The 25,186-nt window shown below is 37.0% G+C and overlaps 1 protein-coding gene across 1 annotated transcript in view; it reads left to right on the top strand.

The window, feature by feature from the left end:
* The window catches only part of LOC131411739 (immunoglobulin kappa light chain-like), a 244,851-nt gene that overhangs the window by 187,208 nt on the left and 32,457 nt on the right, over positions 1-25,186 (top strand). The window lies entirely within an intron of this gene.

Consider the following 25,186-nt stretch of genomic DNA (forward strand, 5'->3'; position numbering starts at 1 on the left):
TGGTGGTTACCAGAGGAGAATGGGGGAGGGAGGAGGGTGAAAGAGATGACTAGGCACATGTGTGTGGTGATGTACTGTAATTAGTATTTGTGTGGTGAACATGATGTAATCTATGCAGAAATAGAAGTATAATGATGAACACCTGAAATGTATACAATGTTATAAACCAATGTTAGTGCAATAAAAAATTAAATTAATAAAAAAGAAGAAGATGTGGCATGTATATACAATGGAATACTACTTGGCCATAAAAAAGACAAAATTGTCCCATTTGCAACAGCACGGATGGAACTTGAGGGTATTATGTTAAGTGAGATAAGCCAGACAGAGAAAGACAAATACCATATTGTTTCACTCATATATGGAAGATAAATAAATACATGGAGAAGGGAACAGATTCCTGGTTACCAGAGGGGAAGGGCATTGGGGGTTGGGCATAAGGGGTAAATGGGCACATATATATGTTGACTGACAAATAATAATGTACAACTGAAATTTCACAATGTCATAAACTATTATGACATCAATAAAAAAATTAAAGTTAAAAAATGGGGCCGGCCCCGTGGCTTGGTGGTTAAGTGCACGCGCTCTGATGCTGGTGGCCCGGGTTCAGATCCTGGGCGCGCACCGAGGCACCACTTCTCCGTCCATCCTGAGGCCGAGTCCCACATACAGCAACTAGAAGAATGTGCAGCTATGACATACAACTATCTACTGGGGCTTTGGGGGGAAAAAATAAATAAATAAAATCTTTTAAAAAAATAAATTAATTAAATTAAATTAAATTAAAAAATGAAGTGAGACCAAACTGGTGAGATGGAAAATGTGCCACATAGCCAATATCTTTATAAAGATCTACCAGTATAATTACATTATATATTTTCATTCAAATGTTTATTGTACTCACGTCCAGTAACTTAAGTAAATACTATTCTAATTGTTTTATAGAAAGAATTTCCACTTTATTCTCCATTATTGTTTCCAATTCTCTTGAAAGTATTAGTCTTGTCTTTCATCTCTTGAACATTTAAGTATATTTAGTATTATTATTAAAATATAACTCCATTATCTGAATCTTATGCTTCTACTATAAGTTGTTGCTCTTAGTTTTCAATCATGCTGTCTTTTCTCCTCAAGCACTTAGTTATTTTTCATTGATTCCTGAACACATTATATAAAAAATTATGTAAATAATTTGAGGCTGGGATGATATTATCTTTCAGATTTTCACAGCAATTCAGACTGCTAGTAGTCCTATATTATTTTAATTCAATTTTAGGAATTTAGATAACTAGATTTCTTTCAGTCTCTGCAAGGGCTGATCTTTTTCTGGTTTACCCTTACCCCTTGGATGCAGCCCTTTGGGATTGTTTATTAGTGCCCTCTTCCTTCACAAACCCCAAACTCCAATTTTTTGTCCATCTAGCCTCATGATATTGTCAAAACCTCTGCCCAGCTTCACTGCCCCTCAGTTGCTTTTTCTGGACTTGGAAGATATTCCAGTAGGAAAGTAGCCTCAAATACTGATTTCACCTCTATAAATTTTCCTCTTTCCAAGATCTTGGAAATTCCTCACTGCCTAGAAATTTTAATCAGGAATATTGATGTGAAATACCTTCTCCATGATAACAGAAAGCAGAAGAGCAGGCAATTCCAATTTCTTCACTGACTCTTAGCTAAGTTAATCAAACATATATTGGCCTCAATGGTAAACTTTCTCAATAAATTTCATTGATACTGTTCAATCAGTGCCCAGAAATAACATTTTCTGACAACAGCTCAGGACGTTCAAAAACTCCTAAGGGCCAGCCTTCCATTGAAACATAAACAGTTCTCAAAGGCTCTTTTCACATTACTAAGATGTTAGAAATCTCAAAAACTGGGTGACTGTTCCTGCTAGTGTAACTGTGAGACCATGTTCTTCCTGTTGATACTTCCACTTAACAGTTTGCTACTCTCTCGATCATTCATTGTATGCAGAGAATGAATCAGGGGAAGCTTTAATTGAGTGAATCAAAATGTTCAAAATCAGCAGATTCACAAAGAAATATCTGACTCTGTTCCTCTCAGCTTCAAACTTCAAAAAGTCAAGTTAAATGCCGATCTTAACCTCACTAGTTGCGTGACTATGTATTTCACCCGTAATTTAAACTATGATGCACCCCAACAGGATATTTGGGATTTTGTGAGAGTAAGCATTTAGAGTTTATATGCTTTAGATTTTTCTTACCAAAAGTGGAATGAGACTTGCCATATCTAAACTTTATGCCCAAACAAATAAAATTCATACAACAGAATTAATTTATGCATATAATTTATACATATAATTATATGCATATAATTCTGCATTAATTTATGCATAATTAATTTATGCATATAATTAATATATGCATATAATTCTACATAAGTAGAATTAGATTATGCATATAATTTATGCACATATGTTTCAATGTAAGGCTGGCCCTTCTTATTTTCTCTCATGGCACTAGAAATTAATCTTAGTAAAATAAGTCAACAAAGCCATGTCATTTTATTAATTCAACATTTTATAATAGAAAAAATAATAATAAATTACTATTTAAATGTCCAGAATTAAGAGCATAAATTTATAAACTATGATATGTAAACAAAAAAGAATATTGTACAGCCATGAAGTGATAAATATAGGGACAATGTAAATACATTAAAATATTTCATGAAATGTTATTCCACACTCATTCCATTGGTTATAATATTTCAATATCCAGCCCAGTTCTCTCAACAGAACTCTAGACTCATATATCCAATGGTCTACTTGACAACCACACACAGACGTTTAATATGTACCTCAAATTTAAAATGTCCAAAACCAAAATCCTGATCTTCCTCCCCACTACTATTCACACAGTTTTCTGTATCTAAAGAAATGGCAACTCCCCCTTTTAGTTCTCAGAGAAAAACCCTGCAGGCATCTTGACACCTCTCTTTCTATCACACTCCTTGTCAAAACCATCAGCATATTGTTATCTCTATCTTCAAAATATACCACTCCTCACCTCTTCTACTGTTACTGCCATAGTCCAAAGCTGTCATCATCTCTAGCCTGGATGATAGCTATTGTCCCTAACAGAGAGATCCTGTGAAACCATGTATCAAATCATGTCCTACTCTATTCAAAACTATCCCACTTACCATGTCATGCAAAAAATACCCAAATCCTTAGGGCAGTCAACAAAGTCCTACACAATGTGGCCTACTCATTATTTCTTTGATCTCATTTCCACTACTCTCCCACATTAGCCACATTGGCTTCCTTCTATTTCTTCAACATGCTCGTCATGTTTCTACCTCAGAAATGTGCAGTTTCCTCTAATTAAAACTCTATTGCCTGAAGATATTTCTATGGCTCATTTCCTCACCACATTAAGACTTTGATTAAGTCACACCTTCTCAGTGCAGCCTTCCATGGCCATCTATAGTAGATTGATTGCAAAAATATATCCCCCATTCTTAAGGGGGATACCCCTTCCCTCCCTATATCTACACTTTTTGCAATATAACTTTCTAGTTCCTCCTATCAACAGATGGGGCCTATTTACCCTCTACTTCACCATTAGAATGCATCAAATGGGACATTGTGAAAGTACTGAGTCTAGGCTTCAAGATGCCTTATGTAGTTTTACTTTTTCTCCTGGGACCTGCCAGCTATCATAGGTAATTGAGATTAGTCTGCCCATTGATGAGAGACATGAGGTCTAGTCCCCCAGAGACCCCCAGTTGATGCTCAGCCAACTACAGACATGTGAAAGAGATGAAAGAAATGTGAGTCTTTCTATATCACCTGGCACCCTGTTGACCTGTCAGCTGACTTTAAATACACAAGCAAGCCACGCAAGATCAATCAAGTCTGGCCCATATTAACAGAACTAATCAACTGACCCATAAACATGACCGCAATAAAAACACTACCATTTTAAGCCACTGCATTTTGTGGTTGGTTTATTACACAACAAGAGCTAACTAATACATCATCCAGTTTTAAATTTCTACGCACTGTTACCCCCACAAGCTTTTACCCCTTCCTTGCTTTATTTTTCTTCGCAGCACTTACAAAACGACATAGTAAATATTTACTGATTGCAATTGTTTATTATCTGGCTACCCAATTGGAACAAAAGCAGATATTTTTGCTCTTGACACATAGTAAACACTCAAAAAACATTTCTTCAATGAATGAATGACATGGATTCCTCAACCCAATAATTTAAATATATTTCTAATTATTATGAGAAGCTGTAATGGAGGAAAGAGTGTTCAGAGTACACGATCAAGTTTGCTGTGATCATTTCTGAAGCTAAATTTCATTAACCCATGTATTTCAGAAGAATGTGAAAAAGTAATACTAAAATGACTGGTTTTTTTTTTTTTACACTGATACAGGCATTAATCAAATATTATCTAAGGGACTCAAGTTATAGCACACTTAGAGTCACCATTTCCTTCAGTCACAAAGTTAGATTTCGGTGCCCAAGGGATGTAGTTGAACAAATACTTGACAAATGACAAGACAAGGTAATAGGGCACACTATCACATATTTCTAGATTGACAGGGTTAAAAAATTAGAGAATTGCCTTCATAAGGATGAGTATGACTAGAGGAAATGGAGAGAAGATAAAAGGGTGGTACAAAAGGAGGTAGAGTAGGAAAGAAACTTCGGTGATATGGACCAGAAATACTTGGCTGGAAAATAGGTCCATGGAAGGAAAAAGCAAGAGCGGGATACTACCTCTGTGTGGAAGGATTTGAATAGGAGAGGCCAAGTGTTTAATATTGGAATGGGCCAGAGTTGAGGGTGATTGCAGATAAAGAAAGGAGACCAGGAGAATAAGGAATTAAAATAGAAATATTCCAAAATCAAGGAGACACCAGGAAGACAGAATTGATCTATGAGGGTGTAAAATTCACTGGACCCTTCTTCTCAGGGTAGAACAAACTTTATTGGCTTAATCATGTGACTCAGTCCATGGGAAACATGCAGGTTCCCATGAAACGAAAATTCTTGATAGCATCTCTAAAAGATCTTTACAACACGTTTCTTCCATAATTTCCCACAAAAAGGGATCCAGAAAAAGCCAATTCTTTTAATATCCTCCTGGGCCCTACAATCCCTCCAGGGAATAAATCAAGAGATATGACCTCTCAGGCAGATGGAGGAATGTGCATGTTCAGGGCTGTGTGGGGAGGAAGCAGCTGGTGCAGAAAAGACTCACTGACCCCTGGTTCTGGGGAGGTTTGTGTTAGAGGTCGAAGCACTGTGGGAGGAGCACTGTTATGCTGCTGACAGTAATAAACTGCCACATCTTCAGCCTGGAGGCTGCTGATGGTGAGAGTGAAATCTGTCCCAGATCCACTGCCACTGAATCTGTCAGGGACCCCAGATGCCCTGCTGGATGCTGAGTAGATGAGCAGCTTAGGAGCCTGTCCTGGTTTTTGCTGGTACCAAGCTAAGTAGCTGCTAACACTCTGACTGGCCTTGCAGTTAATGGTGACCCTCTCTCCTAGAGACACAGCCAAGGAGGCTGGAGACTGGGTCATCACGATGTCCCCACAGGCACCTGCAATCACAAATGGATAATGATGATACACACAATTTATCATAGACACATTGAAATACGTAATTTAAAATGTACTTTCCAATGGTATTACACATCAGCACATAAATGGATCTATTTTGGAAATAGCCAGTGTTTCTCATTATACTTTAAAATTATTTTTTTTACCTCTAGAAAGATATTACTCCAAAAGGACTGAGGCACTTTTAAATTTCTCACCTGAGACCCAGAGCAACAAGGACAAAAGGACCTGTGTCTGCGACATCATCTTGCTGCCCCTGCCTGCCTGATGCAGCTCAGCTCACATTGCAAAGGCTCCTTTTATAAAAGCTGAGTAGATGATCTGGGCCTGGAGGGGCCTATGCAAAGCACTCAATGAGTATAGAAGCAAATTGCATGAGCAGTGGGTTGTGAAAGTATCTAATGCAAACAAAGTAGAATATTGTACAGTCATAAAATAATAAATATAAAGACCACGTAAATATATTAAAATAGTTGATGAAATGTTAGGTGAAAATAGTTTTACAAAAATAAATTAATTATGGATGCACCTATAAAAATTAATTCTATACATGTAGACAGTAAGTTATTATGGCAGAGACATTGTTACTTTCCACGTATTCTATTTGCTCATCTATATTTCTCAGTCTCCTTACAAATTTAACTAATTTGGGCCAATAAAATATGAGTGAAAGTAGTATTTGTCCCTTACAGGTTGAGGCAGGGAAAAAGACTATGTGCTATTTTCCAGCCTCTCTCTCTCTCTCTTCTCTGTCTTGTTTGTTGATCAGCACAGTATTCAAAATCTGTACTTTCTTAATTTGTTTTTGGATAGTTTGCTGTTAGTGTATAGAAATGCAACTGATTTGGGTATGTTGACTTTGTATCCTAAAAGTTTACTGAATTAATTTATTAGTTTTAATAGTTTTGGGGTAGAGTCTTTAGAGTTTTCTGTATATGAGATCATATCATCTGTAAACAGAGACAATTTTACGTCTTCCTTTCCAATTTGGATGCCTTCTATTTCCTTTTCTTGACTAATTGATCTGGCTAGGACTTCCAGTACTGTGTTGAATAGGAGTGGTGAGGGTGGGCACCCTTGTCTTGTTCCTGATATTAGAGGAAAAGTTTTTAGCTTTTCACCCTTGAGTTACGATGTTACCTGTGAGTTTGTCAGATATGGCCTTTATTATGTTGAAGTATGTTCCTTCTATACCCAATTTGTTGACAGTTTTTATATGAAAGGGAGTTGAACTTGTCAGATACATTTTATGCATCTATTAAGATGATCATATGATTTTTAGCCTTCATTTTTTTAATGTGGTATATCACGTGTATTAATCTGCATATGTTGAACCACTCTTATAGCCCAGGGATAAATCTGACTTGATCATGTTGTATAATCCTTTTAATGTACTGTTGAATTCATTTTGCTAGTATTTTGTTGAGGATTTCTGCATCGATGTTCATCAGGGGTATGCAATGAAGACAATCTTTGTCTGTCTTTGGTATTAGTTTGATGTTGGCCTTGTAAAATGAGATTGGAAGTGTTCCCTCCTCTTCTATTTTTTGGAAGAGTTTGAGAAGGATTGGTGTTAATTCTTGAAACCTTTGGTAGAATTCACCAGTGAAGCCATCTGGTCCTGGACTTTTTTTTGTTGGAGATTTTTGATTATCAATTCAATCTCCTTACTAGTAATTGGTCTGTTCAGATTATATATTTCTTCATGATTCAGTTTCGATGGGTTGGATGTCTCTAGGAATTTATCCATTTCTTCTAGCTTATCCAATTTGTCACATACAATGGTTCAAAGTAATCTCTTATCATCCTGTGTATTTCTGTGGTACTAGTTGTAACATCTCCTCTTTCATTTCTGATTTTATGTGAATACTGTTTCTTTTTTCCTTAGTTAGTCTAACTGAAGGTTGGTTGATTGTGTTTATCTTTTCAAAAAATCAACTCTTAGGGGCCAGCCCAGTGGCATAGTGGCTAAGTTCGCACATTCCACTTCAGCAGCCCAGGGTTCACAGGTTTGGATCCTGGGTGCAGACCTGTGCACTACTTATACTTTATCATATAAAGTAGAGGAAGATGGGCACGGCTGTTAGCCCAGGGCCAATATTCCTCGGCAAAAAGAGGAGGATTGGCACCAGATGCTAGTTCAGGGTTAATCTTCCTCACAATAAAAAAAATAAAAATAAAAAATCAACTCTTAGTTTCATTGATCTTTTCTATTGTCCTTCTAGTCTCTATTTCACTTATTTCTGCTCTTATCTTTGTTATTTCCTTCCTTATGCTACCTTTGGGCTTAAATTATTCTTCTTTGTCTGGTGCCTTGAGGTATAAAATTATGTCATTTATTTGACATCTTCTTTTTTCTCAATGGAGGAGTTTATCACTACAAATTTTCCTCTTAGAACTGCATGTGCTGAATACCATAATTTTTGGTGTGATGTGTTTTCATTTGTCTCAAGTTACTTTTTGATTTCCCTTTCTATTTCTTCTTTAACCCATTGGTTCTTCAGGAGTCTGTTGTTTAATCTCCACGTATGTGAATTTTCCACATTTCTTCCTGTTATTGATTTGCAGTTTCACATCATTGTGGTCAGAAAAGATATTTGGTATGAATTAAATATTCTTATATTTAAATATTTGTTTTGTAACTTAATATATTATCTATCCTGGGAAATGTACTGTGTGCACTTGAGAAGACAGTGTATTCTGCTGCTATTGGATGGAATGTTCTATATATGTCTGTTAGGTATATTTGGTCTAAGGTATAGTTCAAGTCCAATATTTTCTTAATGATTTTCTGTCTGGATGATCTATCCATTGTTGAAAGTGGGGTATTGAAGTCTCCTAGTGTTATTGCATTGCTGTCTATTTCTTCTACACATCTGTTAATGTTTGCTTTATATATGTAGGTGCTCTGATATTGGGTGCATATGCATTTACTATTATTATTTCCCCTTGATAAATTGACAGCTTTATATTTATATAATACTCTTCCTTGTCTCTGATTACTGTTTTTGAATTAAAGTCTATTTTGCCTGATATAAATATCACAACCCTTGCTCTCTTTTGGTTACCATTTCCATGGATATGTACCATTTATATATCTTTTCCTATCCCTTCGTTCCAGACTATGTGTGTCTTTAAAGCTGAAGTGAGTTTCTTGTAGGCAGCATATCTGGAGTTCTTATTTTTTTATCCATTCAGCCACTCTATGTCTTTTGATTTCAGAATTTAGTCAATACACATTTAACGTAATTATTAATAGGTAAGAATATACTATTGCCATTTTGTTCATTGTTTTATGGGTGTTTTATAGACCCTTTGTTTCTTCCTCTCTTGCTGTCCTCTTTTTTGAATTCATGATTTTCTATAGTGGTGTGCCTTGATACCTTTCTCTTTATCTTTTGTATGTCTACTATTGGTTTTTGCTTTGTGGTTAGCATGAGGCTTACATAAAGCATCTTACAACAGTCTATTTTAAGCTGATAACAGCTTGACTTTGCAAAAGCAGAACACATTTACTGCCCCTACCACATTTTGTTTTTGATGTCACAATATGCAAATCTTTATATTGCGTAACCATTAACAAATTATTGCAGCTATATTTGGTTTTAATTACATTACAATATTAGTGTATTCTGAGTTTGACTCTATATTAACCTGTGTCAGTGAGTTTTATACTTTCATATGATTTCATGTTACTAGTTAGCATCCTTTCTTTTCAGCTTGAAGATCTCCATTTAACATTTCTTGTAAGGTAACTCTAGTAGTGATGAATCCCTTCAGCTTTTGTTTGCCTGGGAATGTCTTTATCTCTTCTTCAATTCTGAAGAATATCTTTGCTATGTAAAGTATTCTTGGTTGGCATATATTTTTCTTTCAGTACTTTCCCTCTTTCTTCTGCCCTGACAGATTTCTGATGAGAAATCCACTGATAGCATTAGGAGAGTTCCCTTGTATATTATAAGCTTGTCTCTTGTTACTTTCAAGATTCTCTTTTTGCCTTTGATTTTTGACAGTTTTATTATAATGTGTCTCAATGAAGTCTTCTTTGGGTTGAACCTGATTGGAGACATTTGAGCTTCATGTACCTGTATGTCCAGATCTCTCTCCAGATTTAGGGAGTTTTCAGCCATTATTTTTTTAAATAATCTTTCTGACACTTTCTGTTTCTCTTCTCTTTCTGGGGTTCCCATAATGCAAATATTGTTTTACTTGATGTTGCCTCCAAAGTCCCATAGGCTTTCTTCATTCCTTTCCATTTTTTTTTTCTCCTATGATTGGATAATTTCAAATGATCTCTCTTCAAGTTTGATGATACTTTCTTCTGCTTGATAGAGTCTACTATTGAAACTCCCTACTCCATTTTTTAGCTCAGTCATTGTATTCTTCAGCTCCAAAATTTCTATTTCATTTTTTTTTCGTGTTTTCTACTCTTTGTTGAACTTCTCATTTTGCTCTTGTATTGTTTTCCTGCTTTCATTAAAATTGTTTATCTGTGTTTTTTTGGATCTCTCTGACATTCTTTAGAACATTTATTTTGAATTCTTTGCAGACTATTCATGGATCTCCATTTCTTTGTGATTAGTTACTGGGAGTTTTTTGTGCTCCTTTGGTGGTGTCATGTTTTCATAATTCTTCTTGATCCCTGTACCCTTGCACAGCTGTCTGCACATTTGAAAAAGCAATCAATGCTTCTGGACTTTATGGACTTATTTCATTAAGAGAAGGCCTTCACCTACAGTTAGGGCCATGCTGTTTGACTTCAGGTCTAGCAATGCACGGCATCAAATGTGGGGGCATGTGCTAACTCTAGATCTGAAGGGGGAATGTGTCTCTTTAGCTCAGGCAACTGCAGTCCATGACAGTAATAAGTGCATGATCCTTAATGATAAGAACAGTGGGAGGTCTGTGGTAGCTTCAAGGGTTGTTGAGGTCCTCAGCAGTGGCTCCAAGTCCAACAGGGCAGGTGGCAGTGGTAGCCAGAGCTAGTAACTGTGCCAACATGATGGCAGTGCTGGCTGGAGGCACCCAGCAGTGGTGCTGGGGCTGATTGTGGGTGCAAGAGCAGCTACCAGGATGTGGGTTGTTGGCATGCACTCATATGGCTGCAGACTCGAGCTGCAGGTGGGTGTACGCTGGTGAAGGTGGTGACATGAGTCAGGACTGAGTGACGTGCAGGTGCACAGCTGCAAGGACTAGCTGTGGGCATGCACAAGGAGGTGGAAGCTGGTGATGTGAGTCAGGGTTAGCAATGTGCAAGTGAGTAGCTGCAGGGGCTGGCTGCAGCTATGCATGGTGGTGCAGGCCAGTGACAGGAGTTGGGGCTGTCTCAGCTGTTGGTGCTAGAGTAGCTGTGGGGGCCTGGGCTGCTGATATGCCCACATGCAGTTGCAGGGACTAGCCATAGTTGCATACATGGCAGTGGTGGTAGGCCACAGGGGTCTGGGCTGGCATCATGCACACATGCAGCCACAGACACTGAAGCTAGCGGCTGGTGTGAATCCGAGGGGCCAGAGCATGCATGGCAGCACAGACTGGAGTGTCTCCAGCAGGGCGTGAGGGATGCGGAGAGGAACTCAGGCAGGTGAAGCCCACAAAGGCAAAAACCTGGGAGTTCTCAATGGCAAAAACAGCAGGGGGTCTGCAGCAGCTGTGCTGGCCATTGTTTTCCTCAATGGTGAAAGCTCCTGAGGTCCTTTGTGGAGCAGTCTGCTGGAGTCCGTGATGGGGTCCTCAGTGACAAAAGCTGTGGGAGTCTGCAGCATCCACAAGGAATGTGAAGTCGCCAGTGGCAAAGACTGCTAGGGTCCTCTGCAAAACAGGCCACTGGGAACTGTAGTCGCTCCCGCCAAGTGGCTGATACTGGTGCCCCTACCCATCTTCTTTTCCCTAGTCATCTCGAGATCTCTCAGCTGTGCCAGTCTCTAGGTAGAGTGAAATCGAAGCAGGCCTTTCAGGCAGTGCCCTGAATGGCCGAGAAAGCTGGACACTCACCTCGTTCTCCTTTTCCCAGCAAGGGGAACTTTCTTGGGTGAAGTTCCATCTTGGTGCTGAACAGTGCTGACCTGGGGGATGGGTTGATGTAAGCAAAATGAAACTGTTCTTTCTACCCTTTTTGTGCAGTTGTTGTCAGGTTTTTTGCTCGACTGTGTTGCTGAAGCTACTTAAGGAGTCTCCTGTGTTCCTCAGAGCTATTTTTATTCATGAATATTGTCTAATTGTTGTTTTTGTTGGTCAAAGGAGGCTGGGGTCGCCTACTGTACAAATTTCATGATGTCATTCCTATCTATTTATAATTACTTTAATTTCTTTCATAGGTGTTCTATAGTTTTCAGTGTACATGTCTTTCATGCCTTTGGTTAGCTTTATTGCACAGTATGTTTTGCTTGCTATTGAAAATGGGACATCCACAAATCAATCAATGTGATAGACCATATTAACAAAATGAAAGATAACAATCATATTATCATCTCAATAGATGCAGAAATAGCATTTGACAAAATTCAACAACTTTTCATGATAAAAACTCTCAACAAACTGGTTATAGAGGGAATGTACCTCAACATAATGAAGGCCATATATGACAAATCCACAGCTAATATCATACTCAATGGTGAAAAGCTGAAAGCTTTTCCTTTAAAAACAGGAACAAGACGAGGATGCTTAATCTCACCACTTTTACTCAACATCATATTGGAAGTCCTAGCCAAAGCCATTAGGCAATAAAAAGAAATAAAAGTCATCCAAATTGGAAAGGAAGAAGTAAAACTGTCACTATTTGCAGACAACATAATATTATATAGAGAAAACCCTAAAAACTCCACAAAAAAAAAAAACAGTTAGAACCAATAAACAAATTCAATAAAGTTGCAGGACACAAAATCAATACACAAAAATCTGTTGCATTTCTATACACTAATAACAAACTATCAGAAAGAGAATATAGAAAAAATCCCATTTACAATTGCATCAAAGAGAATAAAACACCTAGGAATAAATTTAACCAAAGAGCTGAAAAACCTATACACTGAAAACTATAAGACATTAATGAAAGAAATTGAAGAAGACACAAGTAAATGGAAAGATAATCTGTGCTCGTGGGTTGGAAGAATTAATATTGTTAAAATGTCCATACTACCGAATGCAATCTATATAGTCAATGCAATCTTTATCAAAACTCCTATGGCATTTTTCACAGAAATAGAACAAATCCTATAGTTTGTATGGAACCACAAAAGATCCCAAATAGTCAAAGCAGTCTTGAGAAGAAAGAACAAAGCTAGAGGCATCGTGTCCCTGATTACCAACTACATTATACACAAAGCTAAAGTAATTGAAACAGTGTGGTATTGGCATAAAAAGAGACACATAGAACCATGGAATAAAGAGGCCAGAAATCAACACATGTATATGGCCAATTAATTTATGACAAAGAAGCCAAGAATACAATGGGGAAAAAGATAGTCTCTTCAATAAATTGTGTTCGGAAAACTGGACAGCCACATGCAAAAGAATGAAACTGGACCATTATCTTACATGGTATACACAAAAATCAACTCAAAATGGATTAAAGACCAAGCATAAGACCTGAAACCATAAAACTCCTAGAAGGAAACATCAGTGGTAAGCTCCTTGACATCAGTCTTGGCAATGATTTTTGGGGGTTTTTTGGGGTTTTTTTGTTTTGTGTTTGTTTTTTTTTGTGAGGCCCATCAACCCTGAGCTAACATCCGATGCCAATCCTCCTCTTTTTGTTGCTGAGGAAGATTGGCCCTCGGCTAACATCCATGCCCGTCTTCCTCCACTTTATATGGGATGCTGCCACAGCATGGCTTGACAAGCTGTGCATCGGTGTGCGCCCGGGATCCGAACCTGCGAACGCTGGGCCACCGAAGCAGAATGCATGCACCCAACTGCTATACCACCAGCCGGCCCCTGGCAGTGATTTTTTGGATCTGACAACAAAAGCAAAGGCAACAAAATCAAAAATAAATAAGTGGGACTACACCAAACCAAACAGCTTCTGCACCACAGAAACCATCAACAAAATGGGAAAAATATTGGTAAATAATATATCTGATAAGGAGGTCATATTCAACATACATAAAGAACTCATACAACTCAGGCCAAAAAGAAACAAACAGTCATTTAAAAAAGGGCAGAAGATCTGAATATCCATTTTTCCAAAGAACACATACAGAGGCCAGCACGTACATGTAAAGGTGCTCAACATCCCTAATCATCAGGGAAATGCAAATCAAAACCACAATGAGGTATCACCTCACGCCTGTTAGAATGGCTATTACCAAAAAGACAAGAAATAACAAGCGTTGGGGAAGATGTTGAGAAAAGGGAACACTTGTGCACTGTCGGTGGGAATGTAAATTGGTGCAACCACTTGAAAAATGGTATGAGGATTCCACAAAAATTAAAAATATAACTACCATATGATCCAGCAATTCCACTTCTGGGTATTTATCCAAAGAAAACAAAAACATTAACTCGAAAATACATCTGCACCCCCATGTTCATTGCAGCATTATTTATAATAGCCAAGATATGAGAACAACATGCGTCCATTGATGGATGAATGAACAAAGAAACTGTGTGTGTATGTATCTGTATACACACAGGAGAGAGTATTACTCATCTATAAAAAAGAATGAAGTTGTGGCATTTGTGACAACATGGATAAACTTTGAGGTCATTAGTTAAGTGAAATGAGTCAGACAGAGAAAGATAAATACCATATGATCTCACTTACATGCAGAATCTAAAAGAAAAACAAGCTCATAGATACAGAGAGCAGATTGGTATTGCCAGAAGCAAGGGATGGGGGTGAGCAAAATAGATGAAGGAAGTCAAAATGTACAAGGTTCCAGTTATATAAATATGTCATGGGGATGTAAAGTACAACACGGTACTACAGTTAATAACACTGTTTTGTATATTTGGAAGTTGCTCAGAGAGCAAATCTTAAAATTTCTCATCACAAGAAATAGAATTTTGTAACTGCATGATGACGGATGTTAACTAGACTTATTGTGCTGATCATCCCACAATATATACAAATATCAAATCATTATGTTGTACACCTGAAACTAATGTTATATGTCAATTATACCTCAATTAAAATAAAATAGCAAAAAGCCTTCCCTACTTACAAAAAAAAAATCTCTTTTAGGGCTGGATGTTATTAATGGTTCAAACACAGTTTCATTTGTAGGATCACAACTCGCCCTGGGCACTGGGAAATTTGGAAGGTTACTTTTAAAAGGGAGTGGACGTTTGCTTCCCTCTGCTCATCATATTCATGTGTTACAAATTTCTGACCCTGTAAAGGAAGCATAATCACGTGTTCTCTAAATAAGGACTTGTATGAATGGCCATACAACGGTTTTACTGTCTCTTACTTTTAATCAGTGAAATTGATTAAAAGGAAGATTGCTCATCAATCTTTGTTTTTCAAAATATTTCAGCATATTAAAGCAAGAAAGGACTTTACATGTCATCTGTCTCAACATTTTCATTTTACATCTGGAAACAGAGGCCCAACCAGAAAAGTTTCATGTAAAGTTATTTGCACAGTTCCTCAGACTTGAATCCTAGTGATTTTCCCATTATTTCGAGTCCCCCTGTCATTTGCAGCCAAATACAGCACACAATTAATCTGCACATTACACCAACTCTACCATCTTGTCCTCTGATGTTCTTAAATTATGAGTTTTATGACAGTGCTGCTCACAGTCATACTGTGACAGTGTCACTCACTGGTGACACCAAGTCACAGAAAAAGAAAATGCATGTCTTCCAACAATCTGAGGACCTATCCTAAAGCTTTCTGAGAAAATATTTCTTCAGTCTTGTGTTTGATTTCTTTTAAAATTTCATATAAATTTTGCATTCTTTTCCAAAATAGGTCCATTTATGTTTTAATATAAAATATTTTTATCACAAAGTTTATATTTCTGGAAATCCCCATCACCCTAATTTAAAAAGCACAATCCAAGGAGGTACACAGAATCAAATTCTCTCAGGTACACTATAGCCACAAAATAAAACAGTGTCTCTTGATATTTCTTTATTCACAAAATAAATTCTGTCTTTACTTAAAATTCTGATTATTTTCATCATAGATCTTTTGCATTATTTTTGATATTTTTAAATATTGCATTAAAATATTATTTATCTGAATTACTGAGTTTTTTTGGTAACTCCTTAAATTTTGTGCCTGAGGCAAGAGCCTCACCCACCTCACCCTAGGCTCCACCCTGCATCAGGGCCTCCAAAGAGCCTGGATAACTTTGGAATACCTGAGACTTAAACACCTTCACTATGAAAATCAGATTAACTCTGTAAACCTTATAATCCATGTATGAAGACACACGAGTTTCCAACTACAACCAGTGATGAAAGACTGATTGTTAAATTTTCAGCCCTCCAAAGCCCCAAGTTCCTGACATGAAAGAGAACCCTGGGGTTGGACTAGGGGCCAGAGTCATAACAGAGGTGGGATTCGATGTCAACATTGAAGGGTTGGTAGCATCTGGGTTGGTACCTCAATAGTGAGGAAGCACTAGGTCCTCCTGAGGCAGAAAGAACTCAGCACAAGCACAGCTCAGAAAGGAGGTGCAATGGTTGAGCAGGAAGGATAGGAGGTGTGGTAAGAATCACCTTGGACAGTAGGGAGGGGTCAGGTCATATCACCCTTAAATCACCTGGTGGGTTCATGAAAATCCCAATGCCCAGTCACCACTCAGACCAGTTTCATCAGAATCTCAAGGGGTGGAATCCACGCATCATTAGTTTTGTTTTGTTTTGCTTTTTTTTAAGATTTTATTTATTTATTTTTTTCCCCCAAAGCCCCAGTAGATAGTTGTATGTCACAGCTGCACATCCTTCTAGTTGCTGTATGTGGGACGCGGCCTCAGCATGGCCGGAGAAGTGGTGAGTCGGTGCACGCCCGGGATCCGAACCCGGGCCGCCAGCAGCGGAGCGTGAGCACCTAACCGCTAAGCCACAGGGCCAGCCCTCATTAGTTTTTAAAGTTCCCCAAGAGATTCCAATCGCAGTGGCCAAGGATGACAACTAATGATGTAGGCCTGGAAGAACAGGACAAGGAATTTCTGAGTGCAGTGAGAAATCTCTGAAAAGTTTTAAGCAGGGAAATAATTTGATCTAGTTTACTTTTTTTTAAGATCACTCTGGTTACTGTGTGAAGGAGAATAATCCAAAAGACTTGTTGCTCATCAACCACCTATCTGTAAATTTGCTTCCTCTGTAACTGGGTCTAACCAATGAAAATTAGTACTAAGAACTTATTGCATGCCCAGACGCTATGCTAAGTCACTCATATACACTATTTTATTTACTCCTCACAACACCTTTGTAAGAGACGTGTTATTATTTCCACATTTCAGATGAAAAATTTGTGGCTTAGGGAAAGTTGTCATTTATCTACTATCACACTCAGTTCATAAAGTGCACACTCGGGGTTCTAATCCTGTCTCAGGTGATGCTCCAATGACTATACCACACCTCCTTCAGCTGGAAGAGATGTGCCAATCAGAGGATACCACCATCCAGTGTAATAGATGGTTAGATTTTTGGCTGCAAATGAATAAATGGGCATTTGGCTCACCATAAGGGTGAACCCATTCAGCTCTGAAATAGCAGCAAGGAGTTTATGAGCATGCAATTCTAAGAGATGTACCCTTGACTTGGTGAATTCACCAAGGAAAACTCCCTCTGAGGTCCCTGGATGGACAGTCCATCTGATTCCCAGGCCACACACCAGCTTTACCATCTGAGGCTCTCTATTCACAGTCAACATTTGTAGAAGAAATAATTATATGAATTCCATTTTTGTATTTTCTATGAAATTGTTATTTAGAGTATTACCCAATACACAGCTCCTATTCAGTGCTGCCAAGACAGAAATTGTCTTCAACTTTGGTACTAGGAAAACCTTTAGTCACACATAGCAACTGGAACTTTTTTCCTGTAGATACGAGGTATGTAAGTTGGCACATTTACTTTTTATTGGCTTCCAAGAAGCTCAGAGCCAGGTTTTATGTTCAATCACAGCACATTTTTTAAAGTGAGGTTTACTGAGGTATAATTTATATACATAAAATATATATTTTTAGCATAAATTTCTATGAATTTTGGCAAATGCATAGCTATGTAGCCACAACCACATCCAAGACAGAGAACAGACCCATCACCCTTAAAAGTTCCTTTGAGTCCCGTTGTGGTCCAATTCTCCTCACCCCCAGCCCCTGGCAGCCACTGATTGGTTCCCTGATCCTACAGTTTACCTCTTCCAGAACGTCATAGAAAAAGAAACACACAGTGTTTAGACTTTTGAGTGTGGCTTCTTTCACTTAGCATAATGCAGTGAGGTTCATCCATGTTGTTGTGTGTATCAGTAGTTCATTGTTTTCATTGCTGAGTAGTCCCAGCAAGGCTGTACCACAATTTACATATCTAGTTACCAGTTTAAAGATGTTTAGCTTTTTCCAATTTTTGACTATTATGAATACAGTTGTTGTAATATTTGAGCACAGGTTTTTGTGTGAATATAGGGTTTCATTTCTCTTGGGTAAATACCTACTAATGGACTGCTGAGGCATGAGGTAGATGTAGGCTTAACTTTATAGGAAACTGCCCAACTATTTTCCAAAGTGGCTTTGCCCTTTAGCATCCCCTTCAGCAATGCATGAGCATTCCAGTTTCTCAGTCATGATTTGTCACTTTACTGTACATCTTCTTTGGTGAAGTATCTGCTCAAATTTTTGGCCAAGTTTTTATAGAAGTGTTTGCTTTCTTATTATTGACTGTCAGAGTTCTTTACATATTCTGCATACAATTTCTCTCTCATATTTGTATTTTATAAATATTTTTTCCAAATGTGTGGTTTTGTCTTTTCATTTTTCTGACTGTGCCTTTTGAAGAGCAGAAGTTTAATTTTGATAAAGTCTAGTTTCTCTTTTGTTCTTTTCTTTTTTGGATCATGCATTATTTTGATGTTTATGATTAGAATTATTGTTTTGTCTCAATTTGGTTTCTCTCTTTTTATTCTTATTTTTCTAATTTGCTTTTTTTTTTTTTGTGAGGAGATCAGCCCTGCATTAACATCTGTCAATCCTCCTCTTTTTTTTGCTGAGGAAGACTGGCCCTGGGCTAACATCCGTGCCCATCTTCCTCCACTTTATATGGGATGCCACCACAGCATGGCTTGCCAAGCAGTGCGTCAGTGTGTGCCCGGGATCCGAACTGGCGAACCCCAGGCCGCCGCAATGGAGAGCACGCACTTAACCGCTTGTGCTACTGGGCCGGCTCCTCTAATTTCCTTACAAATTTTTAATTAAATTCAAATATTTTGGGGTAAAGCGGCAAAATATAAATAGACTAACTTTTACACAAATTCTAGAGTCATCTTGACCTGCTGAGAAAGGAAACTAGCTCTTTTACATTAATTGTCTAATTTTACATTTCATTACTTCATAAGGATGATCATAGTGTAGACTTTATTTAAATAACAAAATTGGGATTCAAAAAGATACGTAATTTGTCCACAATCATACAAGAAAGGAGTCTAATGTGTTGGTCTGCTGACGGGGTCTGTACTATTTCTATATATCATAGTCCACAGCCACTCCTTAAAGCTATTTTAGATAACCTAAGTTAATTTAAGTTAAAATACAGTGGTATTGGTTGAAGGAATAGTTTACCATCTGTGTAATGTTGTTGATTGTTAGAGTAAGAAAATCAATTAAAATATACAGCTCTTCCTAGAGATTGAACTACATCAACTAAAAATGATGCTCTTTATGAAATCAAAGTCCAAAATCATTCATTCATAAGAGTAAATAGATAGAAAGACAGATAGATGGAGGTAGAGACATATATGTTAAAAATACAGATATGTAGATGTGATAGAGGTGGACATAGAGAGAGAGACAGATACTAAAGTGTTTACACAGGTGTAATAAGTTTACAGGTTTACAGGGTTTTTGTTTTATTTTACTATTCTGCCTAAATTCTCTATAAGACTTTTGTAAATCACATAATTTTTTAAATAAGTAAAGATTGTTAAGCTCTTAATTATAGTATGAAGGTTAAAGGGGGAAAAAGCATTAAAAAATAACTAAAGCTACTTAAATATGGTAATGAGCTCACAACATGAAAAGGGATAATTTCTGACAACAAAAACATAGAAGAGGAGGAGGAAAAGAATGGAACCTGTATAGGCAAATGGAGATAAGATGCTATCAGCAGAAAAAGGACTATTATACCTATGAGATGTTTTACACAAACCTCATGGTAACCACAAAACAAATATAGAGTAGAGACACAAAACACAATAAAAAGAGGAAACTGAGAAACACATTATAGAAAATCATCAAACTGAAGTGGCTGACAGAAACACAAGTGAAAAGAAACAATGGAAATATACAGCAACCAGAAAACAAAGATAAAATGGCAGCTTTAAGTCCTCATATATCAATAATCACCCTAAACATAAATGGATTGAATTCACCAGTCAAAAGACACAGTGTGGTGGAATGGATTGAAATCAACACCCAGTGCCAGTGTAGTGGTTAAGTTTGTGTGCTCTGCTTTGGCAACCTGGGGTTCACAGGTTCAGATCGTGGGCACGGATCTACACACCGTTTATCAAGCCATGCTGTGGCAGGCAACCCACATATAAAGTAGAGAAAGATGGGCACAGATGTTAGCCTAGGGCCAATCTTCCTCAGCAAAAAGAGGAGGATTGGCAACAGATGTTAGTTCAGGGCTAATCTTCCTTACCAAAAAAAAAAAAAAAAAAAAAAACAAGACCCAACAATATGCTGCCTCCAGAAAACACATCTCAGCTCTAAAAACAAACACAGGCTCAGAGTGAAGGATGGAAGATGATACTCCAAGCAAATGGCAACCAAAAGAAAGTGGATATAGCTATACTTATATCAGACAAAACAGACTTCAAGCCAAAAAAGGTAACAAGAGAGAAAGATGGACAGTATATAATGATAAAGGGGACAATCCTTCAAGAAGACATAACATTTATTAATATATACACACCTAACATAGGAGCACCAAAGTATATAAACCAACTTTTAACAGACCTAAAAGGAGAAATTGACAGCAATACGATAATAGTATGGGGCACTTTAACACCCCACTTACATCAATGGATAGATCATCCAGACAGAAAGTCAACAAGGAAACACTGGCCTTAAATGAAACATTAGATCAAATGGACTTAATAGAGAGAGAGAGAACGTTCCATCTGAATCAACAGAATATACATTCTTCTCAAGTGCACATGGAACATTCTCCAAGATAGGCCATATATCATATCAGATTTATCTTGGGAAACAAAAGAAGTCTCAGGAAATTTAAGAGGATTGAAATCACATCAAGCACATTTTCTGATCACAACAGTGTGAAACTAGAAATGAACTACAAGAAGAAAGCTGGAAAAGTAACAAATATGTGGAAACTAAACTGCATGCTACTGAACAACTATTGGATCAATGAAGAAATCAAAGGAGAATTGAAAAAATACCTGGATACAAATGAAAATGAAAATATGACTTAATAAAATCTATGGGATGCAAAAGTGGTCCCAAAATGGGAGGAAATAGATAGCAATACAGGCATCCTTTAGAAACAAGAAAATTCTCAAATAAACAATCTAACATCACACCTAAAGAAACTAGAAAAGAAGAAGAAACAAAGCCCAAAGTCAGTAGAAGGAAGGAAATAATAAAAATCAGAGGAGAAATAAATGAACTAGAGACTAAAAGACAATAGAAAAGGTCAATGAAACTAAGAGCTGGTTCTTTGAAAAGATAAACAAAACTGACAAACCATTAACTAGACTTACTGAGAAAAAAAGAGAGAAGACTCAAACAAATAAAACCAGACACAAGAGGAGAAATTACAATGGATACCACAGAAACACAGAGGATTATAAGAAAATACTATAAACAGCTATATGGCAACAGATTAGAAACTCTAGAAGAAATGGATAAATTCTTAGAATCATACAACCTTTCAAGACTGAATCAAGAAGAAATAGAAAACTTGATAGCCCAACCACTAGTAAGGAGATCAAAGCAGTAATCAAAAACCACCCAAAACACAGATGTCCAGGACCAGACAGCTTCTCTGGTGAATTCTATGAAACATTCAAAGAAGTTTTAATAATGAACCTTCTCAATCTCTTCCAAAAAATTAAAGAAGTGGGAATGCTTCCTAACTCATTTTAAGAAGCCAACTTTATCCTGATAGCAAAACCAGACAAGGACAAGACAAAAAAAAAGATTAACAGGTCAATATCACTGATGAACAGAGATGCAAAAATGCTCAACAAAATGCTAGCAAATCAAATACAACAATATGTTAAAAGGATCGTACAATATGATCAAGTGGGATTTATTCCAGGGATTCAGGGATGGTTCAACATCCACAAATCAATCAAGATGATACACCACATTAATAAAATGAAAGATAAAAATTATATGATCATCTCAAAAGATCCAAAAAAAGCATTTGACAAGATTCAACATCCATTTATGACAAAAACTCTCAATGAAATGGGAATAGAAGTACCTTAATACAATAAAGGCCATACATGACGAACACACAACCACCATCATACTCAATGGCGAAAAATTGAAAGTTTTCCTCTAAGATCAGGAGCAAGACAAGGATACTCACTCTTGCCACCTTTATTCAGCATAGTATTGGAAGTCCTGGGCAGGGAAAACAAGCAAGAGAAAGAAATAAAAGGGATCCAAATTGGAAAAAAAAGTAAAACTGTCACTATTTATGGATGGCATAATGTTATATATAGAAAACCCTAAAGTCTCCACAAAAATAAACTATTAGTCTTAGCAACATCTTCTCAAACACCATGTCTGACCGGGCAAGAGAAACAACAGAAAAAATAAACAAATGGGACTACATCAAACTAAAAAGCTTCTGCACAGCAAAGGAAACCATCAACAAAACAAAAAGACAACCTAACAACTGGGAGAAGATATTTGCAAACCATACTTCTGATAAGGGCTTAATCTCCAAAATATATAAAGAACTCATGCATCTTACCAACAAAAAAACTACCAACCCAATTAAAAAATGGGCAAAGGACCTGAACAGACATTTCTCCAAAGAAGATATACAGATGGCCAACAGACACATGAAAAGATGTTCAAAATCATTAACTATCAGGGAAATGCAAATCAAAACTACAATGAGATATCACCTCACGCCTGTCAGAATGGCTATAATTAACAAGACAGGAAACAACATGTGTTGGAGAGGATGTGGAGAGAAGGGAACTCTCATACACTGCTGGTGGGAGTGCAAACTGGTGCAGCCACTATGGAAAACAGTATGGAGATTCCTCAAAAAATCAAGGATAGAACTACCATATGATCCAGCCATCCCACTGCTGGGTATTTATCCAAAGAACTTGAAAACACCAATTTGTAAAGGTACATGCACCCATGTGTTCATTGCAGCGTTATTCACAATAGCCAAGACTTGGAAGCAACCTAAGTGCCCATCAAGGGACGAATGGATAAAGAAGCTGTGGTATATATACACAATGGAATACTACTCAGCCATAAGAAACGATGAAATCCAGCCATTTGTGACATCATGGATGGACATTGAGGGTATAATGCAAAGTGAAATAAGTCAGAGGGAGAAGGTCAAATACCGCATGATTTCCTTCATTAAGTAGTAGATAATAACAACAATAAACAAACACATAGGGACAGAGATTGGATTGGTGGTTACCAGAGGGGAAGGGGGGAGGGAGGAGGGTGAAAGGGATAATTCGGTACATGTGTGTGGTGATGGGTTGTAATTAGTATTTTGGTGGTGAACATGATGTAATCTATGCAGAAATAGAAGTACAATGATGTACACCTGAAATTTTTACAATGTTATAAACCAATGTTACTGCAATAAACAAAAAATTTAAAAAAAAAAGAAATAATGAATACAGTGAAGTTGCAGGGTACAAAATCAATATACAAAAATCTATTGCATTTCTATACACTAACAACAAACCATCAGAAAGAGAAAGTAAGAAAACAATCCCATTTACAATTGCAACAAAAAGAATAAAATAACTAGAAATAAATTTAAGCAAGGAGGTGAAAGACCTGTACACTGAAAACTATCAGATGTTAGTGAAAGAAACTGAAGAAGACACAAAGAAATGGAAAGATATTTTGTGCTCATGGAATGGAAGAATTAACATGGTTAAAATGTCCATATTTCCTAAAGCAATCTACTGATTCAATGCAATCCCTATCCAAATTCCACTGGCATTTTTCAGAGAAATAGAACAAAAAATCCTAAAATTTGAATGGAATGACAAAAGGCCACGAATAGCCAAAGCAATTCTGAGAAAAAAGAACAAAACCAGAGTTATCACAATCTATGATTTAAGACTATACTACAAAGTTATAGTAACCAAGACAGTATGATACTGGCAGAAAAACAGACACACAGAGCAATGGAACAGAAATGAGAGCCCAGAAATAAAACAACACATATATGAGCAACTAATTTATGACAAAGTAGCCAAGAATACATAATGGAAAAAGGAAAATCTCTTCAATAAATGGTGCTGGGAAAACTGGAAAGCCACATGCAAAATAACGAAACTAGATCACTATCTTTCACTATACACAAAAATTAATTCAAAGTGGATTAAAGACTTGAATGTAAGACCCAAAACCATAAAACTCCTAGAATAAAACATAGGCAGTACACTCTTTGACATCAGACTTAGCAGTATCTTTTAAATACATATCCTCAGGCAAGGAAAACAAAAGAAAAAACAAACAAATGAGACTACATCAAACTAAAAGCTTCTGCACAGCAAAGGAAACCATCAACAAAATAAAAAGACAACCTACTGAATGGAGAAAGGATATTTGCAAATCATATATCTGATAAGAGGTTAATTTCAAAAATATATAAAGAACTCATACATCTCAACAGCAAAAAAGCAAAAAACATGATTAAAAAATGGTCAGAGGATATGAACAGACGTTTTTCCAAAGAAGACACACAAATGGCCAACAGGCACATGAAACGATGTTCAACATCAGTAATCATTAGGGAAATGCATATCAAAACCAAAATGAGATATCACCTCATGCCAATTAGAATGACTATTATCAAAAAGAAAAGAAATAACAAGTGTTGGAGAGGATGTGGAGAAAAAGAAACCTTGTGCACTGTTGGTGGGAATGTAAATTGGTGCAGCCGCTAGGGAAAACAGTATGGAGATTCCTCAAAAAATTAAAAATAGGACTGTCATATGATCCAGCTATTCCACTTCTGGTGAAAGTCTTTTATCCAAAGACCCTGAAAACACTAATTCGAAAAGATATGTGCACTCCTGTGTTCACTGCAGCCTTATTTACAGTAGCCAAAATGTGGGAACAATACAAGTGCCCATTGACAGATGAATGGATAAAGATGTGGTGTATATATATATACAATGGAATACTACTCAGCTATAAAAAAAAAAAG

Source organism: Diceros bicornis, chromosome 12 (genome assembly GCF_020826845.1).
Source record: "Diceros bicornis minor isolate mBicDic1 chromosome 12, mDicBic1.mat.cur, whole genome shotgun sequence".
NCBI lineage: Eukaryota > Metazoa > Chordata > Mammalia > Perissodactyla > Rhinocerotidae > Diceros > Diceros bicornis.